The sequence below is a fragment of the Gavia stellata genome, chromosome 3 (assembly GCF_030936135.1).
Source record: "Gavia stellata isolate bGavSte3 chromosome 3, bGavSte3.hap2, whole genome shotgun sequence".
NCBI lineage: Eukaryota > Metazoa > Chordata > Aves > Gaviiformes > Gaviidae > Gavia > Gavia stellata.
The window spans coordinates 54,973,681-54,983,129 of NC_082596.1; positions in this window are offsets into that span (position 1 = coordinate 54,973,681).

Genomic DNA, 9,449 nt, shown 5'->3' on the forward strand with positions numbered 1-9,449 from the left:
TTTCCCACTCCAGCATTTCCAAAGTAAAGACAAACTAAGTAACATATTGCTTTGACTAAACTAGGCTACAGATCTCCATCAGAGTATCTCCCATCTCATGTGGCAAAATCCCTAATTTCCCAATTGCAGCAAGAGATATCCAGAGATTTATTTAAAAAGTAGAAGTAACATAAAGGAATGATATGGAAAACAGTTGCATCCAGAATTATTACTGAAATAAATTATCTATAAAAAATAAAGGAAATGAACATACGTATGTAAAGGAAACAATATATACATACATCTATATATGCATGTTATGTATATATAATATATAGTATGTATACATTTACGTAGGTCCAAATTTAATTTAACTAAAGATAGATAGAAATAGGAAAACAACCCACAGGTGGTCTTGGTTTGACATGCACTCACTATGGATGGCTTTATCACATTAGAATGGATCCTATGTTCTATTTATCCCAGTTTCTAGTACCTTGTAACATAGTCTCTGCACAATCATCTAGTGAACTTACTCCTCCTGAAAAATGTATTATTACCTGCCCCATGAAGGCACCTGTACCAAAAATCCTATACTACAAGCTAATTTAGGCAAAGGCACACAAGTGAAAATGAAAATCGAAAACACAGAGAAATTATGCGTCAAGTCTAAAGCTACACAGCAGAGACCGGGGCAGAATTAAAATGAGATTACAAATCTGAACTCCCACACACACTATATTGTGTTTTCTTTCAGACCACACTGGGAAAGCTCACCTCCACCCCCTGCTCAGGATATCAAAAAATACATCTGCTCAACAAATTTGTGGAGCCAGTCTCTTCAATCTATACAGCTTAAGAATCCACTCTACTTTAAAAGAGAATTCACAAATAAATAGTAGTGGATAGATATTGTGTTTTTTTTTCTTTTTAATAGCATTTTTCTGTAAGCATAATCCAAAATTTTGGTCTTGAAGAGGTGAACACAGAGTTTGAAAGTACAATAGAAAAAATAGTATTTTGAATAAAGTTCAGCTTTCAAAAAAGATTTAAAAAGATTATTTTTATACAGTTGATTTTAACAACACAAAACCCTTTACATGAAACAAAGGTACCTTTGAGGCTAGCATGTTTTTAATGATGTTTTATTCATGTACTTCTTTTGTAGCTCTGTCACTAAGAATTGAATCAGCTACATACAACTTAATTCTTCCACTGTTAGTTGTGCAATGAGGAAGATATTATTGCTTTCTGATTGCAGTAAAACAAAACAAAATATATTACCTGCCTTTTCTACTATGATTAACAAATGCAGTGAGCCTGAGATATGACATGTATGGCTACTTCTCAACAGAAATGTCATACATATGGAAAACTTTTTGTTATACATATACCAAAGATTTCTGGATTTTTCAAAACTGCATATACATAAGTGGATCCAAGTTGCTAAAGTACATTGCCCTACTATCCTTTATACTTAGTTACAACAGATATTTTGTGAGAACTTTAGTTAAAGGAAAAGAGCATATTGTCGACCTGAAAATTTCCATCCCTAAACACTTGGAGGCTTTATTTAAAATATTACTAATAATATTAATAATAACATAAACAAGACACACCTCTGTGGCCACTCTTCCTTTCTGATGCTATCTGAAAATTATTCTAGAGAGGCATGAGGGGAAATTTTTTTTAAAAAAATCAGAGGAAATGAAGAATCAAATGTTAAATTTCTCTTCAGATTAAATAAAGATTACAGTTGAAATAATTTTTAACTTTTTGCAAAGCAGCTTGCCAATGGATGATGACAATCCAGTGTCACATGAAAAAGTAGAGCATAGTATTGAATACTTCATGATAGGGTTTGCAAGTTCCTAAATTATCTAATTTATCTTCGAAGAAAATTCCAAGTTACCTTCCCTCTGGCAAAAAGGAAGTATATGACCAACTAGAAAAATTATGCATTGATAATACTCTCACATTTCAGTACCAGGAACATGAAAAAACATGACACTGATGCCACCTTAACTAGAAGACAAACTCCCAAACTTCATGTCCTGCCACTTCAGATAAGACATAGGAAGACCTGTTACGCAGTCTAGCTCCCTCCTGCAGCCTCTGCATAAAAATGGCATATCCCTTACATCAATACTCAAAGCCTAAAAAAATTTTCATAGAATGTGCAAATTACAGATTCCCAAGGACCTACAGTCTTAGATCTTATGAGTAAATAGGAAGTTTTGGAGAGGAAAAAACCCCAAACATCAGAAGATGAATTTTATGAATTAACCTGGACACATCAATTTGATGTCTGATCTGATACCATTCATGTCTTTGGCATGTTTGTCCTCAATTTCAAAGGAGCCTGGCATACATTAAAAGTAAGCAGTAACAGCAGTTTCATATCAGAGGTATTGAGTACAAAATCTGTGGCTTTGGAGGCATAATCAGGATCCTTAATTCACTGTAAGTGTAACATGAAGTTAAGATCCCTTAGAAGCAGAAGAAATTACCACTGCTGCTCTGGTGCTCTTGTGTGATGCAAGGAGAGGGATTCTCCTAGAGCCTAAAGGAAATTTGTTGGTACTACTGTATATGCAAAAAAGACAAAGACAAAAGCATCACAGATGTAGCCAGAAAAGACAATGTAAAAAAATGAAATATCAGAGGAACACTTGTAATACAAGCATAGAAGGAAGCTCAGAGTGTGCGTCTCTAGCATAATCTTGGCACTAAGGAGAATTTTTAGAGTAAAGAATAAAAAGAATGCTCCCTTTATTATTCTTTTTATTTAGGAAGATATAATTTTATGAAGATTTGTTTTGCAAACAAATAAAGATGCATCGAAAATTATAGGCAATTCTCTCATCACTTTTTCTTCCCAACAGAACAACCTATGAGACTTTGAATACTGACTAACCATTTAGTTTAAAAGAGAGTATGCTATATACTCCCTTTTGGATATAGCTGGACTTCAGCCATATATGACGCTGATCCTAATTATATTTCTGATATTACAGAGGTCCAAAGAAAATATGACCCCTAAACCTCTTATCAGCATCCAAACCAATATTTGAAATAGCTAGGTACAGCTCTGTCAAACCACTCATCCAGAATGCCATGGCTTTGCCATTGTAGGCACTGCAAAACGATGCTGAAAGCTCCCTTGGAAGAACAGTTGAGAGAGAATTATGTAGCCCATCTTCTTGACCAGTTGTCTGTGGGTTTACTGTGGATTCAGCTTACGCCATAGGCTTTTGGCAGCTGGCAGTGTGCGCAGTGTAAAACGTCATTCAGCTTCACTGTCTCGATGACCATGCTCCACAGAGCAGAAAATTAAGTTTGACAGATTTGAAGGAGGATCTTGTAATTTACTAGAATTTATACAAATCGTTATATATATGGCTTTAAAATCTCATCTGTAACTTCCAAAGAATGATGACTGAGTCACTGTCGTTATTTTATAACGTAATAGAAAAAAAACCCACAACAAATTATGAGTTTAGATCAAATACTCATTTTCATTCCTGTGGACAGAAGCATTGTCATAATTTCTATCTTTAAACATTCTGTCTTTAATTTTCAGAGTAGCTTAATTTCTATATCATCTAGCCTTAATTAATACAACATTGACTAGCAGTCTTTTATATTGTAACTGGCTAAGAATTTTCTTCTGGAACTGCCTTTTTTTGGAAATAGCTGATTTTTAGGTGACCTTTTTAGTACAAAATATCTGTCAGGTTTCATGAACTTTCTATAAAATTTAAGCAACAGTCTACTGTATTCTTCCTGGTACATGCTGCTTTCAGGGTGCCACATCCACTCTGTTGGGGACAGGTAACTCAGACGCCAAGCCTCTCCAACACCTCAGGGATGAGAACTGTCCTAAGTCTGGAGAATCCAGGACTTACTGCCATGGAAAGCACTGTCCTTCCAGATTTCCCTTTCTGTTTCACTGCACAGCCCTTGGCCTCTCAGTATCCACACTGCATACATACTAGTTTGCACACAGACTCCTACTTAGAGCAATCCAATCAGTTCCCTTGGTGAAGGAACCTAAGCGCAGAAGAAAAGATAATATGCTTGAAGATCTGTACAGTACAGACACAGGCCAGTTCACATCAGGCTCTGCAAATCTTGCTTCTTGGCCCCATACTGAAGAGCCTCCCAAGAGCGGTGCATCTCAGTCTTCAGCTATACTTTCTGAAGCAGATACTTTCTTTACAACTCCAAAATTTTCCATTGGCCAGACACACCAATTCTAAACCTCAATTCATTTGCAACAAAGAAGTCACGGTTGGATGCAGGGCCTGTGCTAATGCCCTTAGATACGATACTGAAAGTGCCATTGGGAACCTACCCTCCTTTCAGGCCCCCTTTGTACCTCTACTGTTGAGGCAACCAGTTTAAGAGCTATGAGAGGCTTCGATGGAGTGCACTACAGCCTCCTCTAAGCTTTTAATATTTACATCAATGGTGTGTTAATTTTTTGCACACCATCCACCTGACAATGACAATGATGGGGAAGAGAACAGATAAAATGCTAATGTATTAAATTATTTCTCCCATTGTTTGTCTCAGGTTTGAAATATTTGGGTGCAATCAGATGTACTTGATCCTTTAAGGAAAAGTGTCTGTGATGAGATACTTAATACATACAGCAAGAGTACATTTTGCTCTTTAGTGACAATTATCTGAAGACAAAGAGAGGAAAATAAAGCTTCATTTCACTGTGATCTTCAGGACCTTTGTAATTTTCTCATTACTGAGAACTCTTGAACAGAAAAGTATATCAAGCCTAGAGCTCATACCATGGTTTTCATAATGTAGTGACTAAAAGGAAACACAGATGGCTGTTAACAACTTGGTTAAAGTTTCAGCAAGTGTCACAAAACCAAAATACAGAACACCTGGAACTACTTTTCCCTCACAAGCTAAAGCCCCCAAACCTCTTCATTCAACTCTTAATGGGCTCATGTTATTGGCAGGACATTTTTTAGATTCTCTACAGCCATCTTGACTTAGTAGCTTCTGAAATTGAACATTTACTTAATGCCTTAATTTGTTTATCTGTTCATTTTGTAAACTGACCAACATGTTTATCAACCCAGAGAAATTGCATTACAGAGCAGCATTTAACACTGGCTACCATAATAGGAATCCTTAAAGAAGCCTAAAATGTTAACTAAATGTAGACTTAAATTATTAATTGAAGCAAGACCTTCTAATTGCTGTTCAACAGGTACTCGGTATCCCAAGCCACTAGCATGCAGACATCAGACATCAGAAATTGCAACTACTGACCTATGGGTTGCAGGCTACTGCCATTGACTGCTAGCTTCTGTTATTTTGCATAAGCAGAATATTATTCTGCATAAGCAGCTGCATGGAGAATGGGAGAAGGCATACTGCAAAGATATCAGTGAGAATTTTCCTTTTCCAGTGGGAATTTACTTCATTTTAGGAAACAGGAACTGTGAACACTCCTCCTCAGTTGTGAAATTTCAGTCTCAATCATGACTGCTGTCAGCTTCAGGCATCCAGTTCTGTCCGAGTGCCCTCCTGATGCCCCCATGGTACATCCTACTTCCCCAAATAAAAACAAAATACATGGGACACAATCATGTCCTGCTCAGTTCCTGCCAATGCATTGGCTGATTTTCGAACAAAGAATACAAGAATGATAGGAAAATATTTACTAAAATAGCTACCTAATCTGCATTTTTCTCATTTGTTTTTGTACACCTGAATGCAGTCTGTACACACAGTTTCATTAGTCCTGCTGTGTACTTCTCAGGGTACTCTAATTGGTTCAGAAGCAAATTAGTGAGCCACTTCTGAGGTGCATCTAAACTCAGGAACTATTTCCTTAGACATTTTTAATTGACAAGAAACAACAGCATCACCCAGTGCTTTGGGACTCCATAGCAATTTTCCCAAAATAAAAGACTAAACTCAGAAACTGCTGATCCATTGGTCAGCCCAAGTGAGGTCAAATGAGAGCCAACAAGCAGCCTCCCTTGCCTCCCCTCCAAGTGTGATCACTTCAGAGGTACACAAAAAAGAAATCTCACGCAATGATGAAAGAATGGAAATACAGGGAAGGACTACTATTTCCATAATAGTACTTGTCTCTTTCTTTAAACTTTGGCCTTTAAAAATCTCAAATTTCAGAAAAGAAAAAAATCTTATGGCTGCATAGAAACATGAGAGAGGAAGACATTTGCTCCTCCTCCTGCCTTGCAAGAAATAATGGGAACAGAAAACAGAAGCGTTCCCTGTAGTAGCTATTTAAATGTCTTCATCTGAGTAGAAACTGACACATGATTTTTAACTGCTTAAGATGGTTATCCAAGTCCCTCCTCCAGAACAAACCACATGAAAGAAACCCCAAGAACCAAGAGTTGCCCACTTATTTGGGTTGTGATGGGTAGGACTACGTAACAAAGGAGGAAAGCAAAAGCAGACCATGTCTCACACACATCTGCTCCACACATACAGTTCAGATACCACCATGTGTTCCACAGAGTGTTTTACCACCGCAACACAGAGCAGGTGCCTCTGGTTTGCTGCGGAACAGCAGAGACAGGACCAGAGCACCTGAAGTCTCTGAGAATCCATCCTCCCAACCCACATGTAGGGAAGTAGGTAGCACAGCGTTAGCCACAGCAGCAGCTTCAGGCAATTAACAGGCCCATTTTACAAGATGGTTCTGAATTTGTTTTCACTGTCCCTCACTAGTTGTCGTATAAAACCTGGTCCAGAGGACTTCTTTATTATTTTTTTCATTTTACAACTGACAATATAGAGGTTACATTTATATATAAACCATGAATACTTAGTGTTTACGCTTCCAGCTGCTTATGTACCTCAGACAGAGTCAAATTTCTCAGTCCATATAGTTAATGCTTGGGCTGGGATAGGGGAAGAAGTGGTTCTCAGCTGACCTACCAGAGAACCACACATGCAGCCAGGTTTATGACTGTCAATTCAACATCTTTTGATTTTTCATTTCAGCCTATTACATTTGCTCACTTTTATCACATTCACAAGATTTCGGGAGTCAGATTTTATTCTCCCATCCTCCCGTGTGCCTGAGTTGACTTGTTAAATGGTCTCATGCTTTTTTTGAACACCTGCTTTTAATTAAAAGCCAGACGATATATGATAAATGGGGAAAAAGCTATAGAAGAAATTGAGAATATTAAAAAATGTAAACATATCACATAAAATTATGCAAAACAGCTGTTTAGGTTAATAAAATGTAAGACAAGAACAACATTACAAATACTAACAGCTAAATTAAAACACCTAACTAAATAAATTTACCTGTGGACAGCCATGACCTGGAAACATTAAGTAACTATTTTATAATATTACAATCTCTTTTTACCACCTCAGCCTCTTCTAGAGGAGTGTCTGTCTGGAATTGTTACCCATGCTTGCTCTCCCTGGGGCAGAGTCAGTATGTACTTTCTTGACTTCTAATCAGTCAGTCTGCTCCTTCTGTTCATCATTAACTGATAAATTCCTCCCCCAAAAATACATATCCCCAGTTTTGGGCTGCAAACTGGTTTTCATATCTAAGACTGCACATGTAATCTAAACATCTCTCTTCAGTCCTGCAGCAGCATTGTGTACACTGTTCAACCAGAAAGATATGTGTCCATTTGTCTGTCTTACAGGTTCAAAAGTCATCTTTGTGGGTTGATAATTATTGCCTTGCAGTCTTTTATATGCAGTAGGTCTAAAAAGATATTTCTTTTACCACTCCAGTACCTCAGTCTAGAATCCTGTAACCATGCTGGGCCTCATCTTGCTTTACATCACTTGGCAATTTAGGTTGTGCAAGCTACATTAAGTGCTCACAGATTTTCATAGCAATGGCCCATACAAGATGTTCCAGCTTACTTACGTTGAAGCCACTAGCTGCAATAGACTTTAAGGTAAGTTATATTTTTTTAATAGGTAATATACACACAAATATCCCTTTGTTAAAATGTGAAGATGGCAAAGTAAGTCACTCATTCAAATGCTTGGAAATGCCAAAATTAATTACTGCTGCATGCACCCTTATGTTCCAAAGCAGCTGAGAGTACTTAGCACTTCCATAAAAGTACTTAGCACTTCCATAAATTGCAAGAAGTTCTCAAGTCAAGCAACCAACTACCTAGAAGTTCACTTAACTGTTATGACACACCATCATCTTGGCAGAGTTAGAGATAAAATACACCTCTGAAAATCCATTCACGCACCCCTGTAATGCATTTGTCCTTTTACTTCCTCAATTTTCTTGCATATTCAGTACATGTTCCCTTGTGCAGGTAGCTTCTACAGGTCAGGGCTTCTCTGCTAGAAACCCTGGCTTGAGTACCACCAGTCCTGACCACTGGTGCCTCAGACACTTCTATCTTCTCTACAGCAAGCAAATCCTTCATGCAAATCTTGTCCTGTTCCCCAGTTTCTTGACCGTCTTCATCCCGAACGTCTTCACAGCAGTCTCTATTGCTTCAGCTCAAAAGTTCTAGTGTCCTGCTGGGCTTTGTTTGAAACCTTAACATGCTCTTTGATGTCACAGAACTAGTTAATCTGTGCACATTAATGAAAACAAAGAAACAACTGTCCTTTAGACAGAAAAACAAAAGATATAATCATTTGGCACATGTGCACATATGACTAAGACGTGAGGGAGGAGAACCATATGTACCTAATGATTTGCAATGCAGACCTAGCAAGGTTTTCCAAATTAGGTCATGGATGACAAGAGCATAAATACAATACACACATACACACAGATTCAGACACAGTATTTTTACAGTCCTAATGGAGATGAGGTTGGATGAGGACCTCTTGGGTGCAATTTACGCAATATGGGTTTTCATAAAACTGAGGTAACACCGGTAATATTGTGGGGGAAAAAAAAAATTGTAGAATTTATTCAGTTCAGCTAGCTAGGGAATTTGATCTGAACTGGAGCTGCTCAGTTGCTGCTAGATGACCAGGTGTCAGTAAAGGATCAGTAACATTTATTTCCATTTATGTACGGCTGACGTGTTAGCAGGTTTTTTCTAGAAACAGACATTAGAGAGGCTAGCTATCTCTTCTTACCTTCCACTTGGATCACTGCAATCTGCTCTGAACTTAGAAAATATTTGAAAAAATCAGCTAGTGTAGAAGTAGTCAATATTTTAGAGGCAAACCATTTGGAAACAGCCATCTGTGCTTGATAATGGTTGGAAATTTAAAAAAAATGCTACTTTTCTCTCTTCCCACTTTTTTTGTCAAAAAATTTCTTGAAGTATTTTCACTAGTTCCACTCATTTTACCCTTTCTGCAGTGGATTTCTTTGCAGTACTAGTTGTGGAAAAAATATAGAACTTTACAGCCAAATTTTGTGTGATAGCCTAAACAATACTAATTCATTCGTGTTGAGCAGAGACCTGTGCATCCCTGTGCTCCTTCATGTCACATTT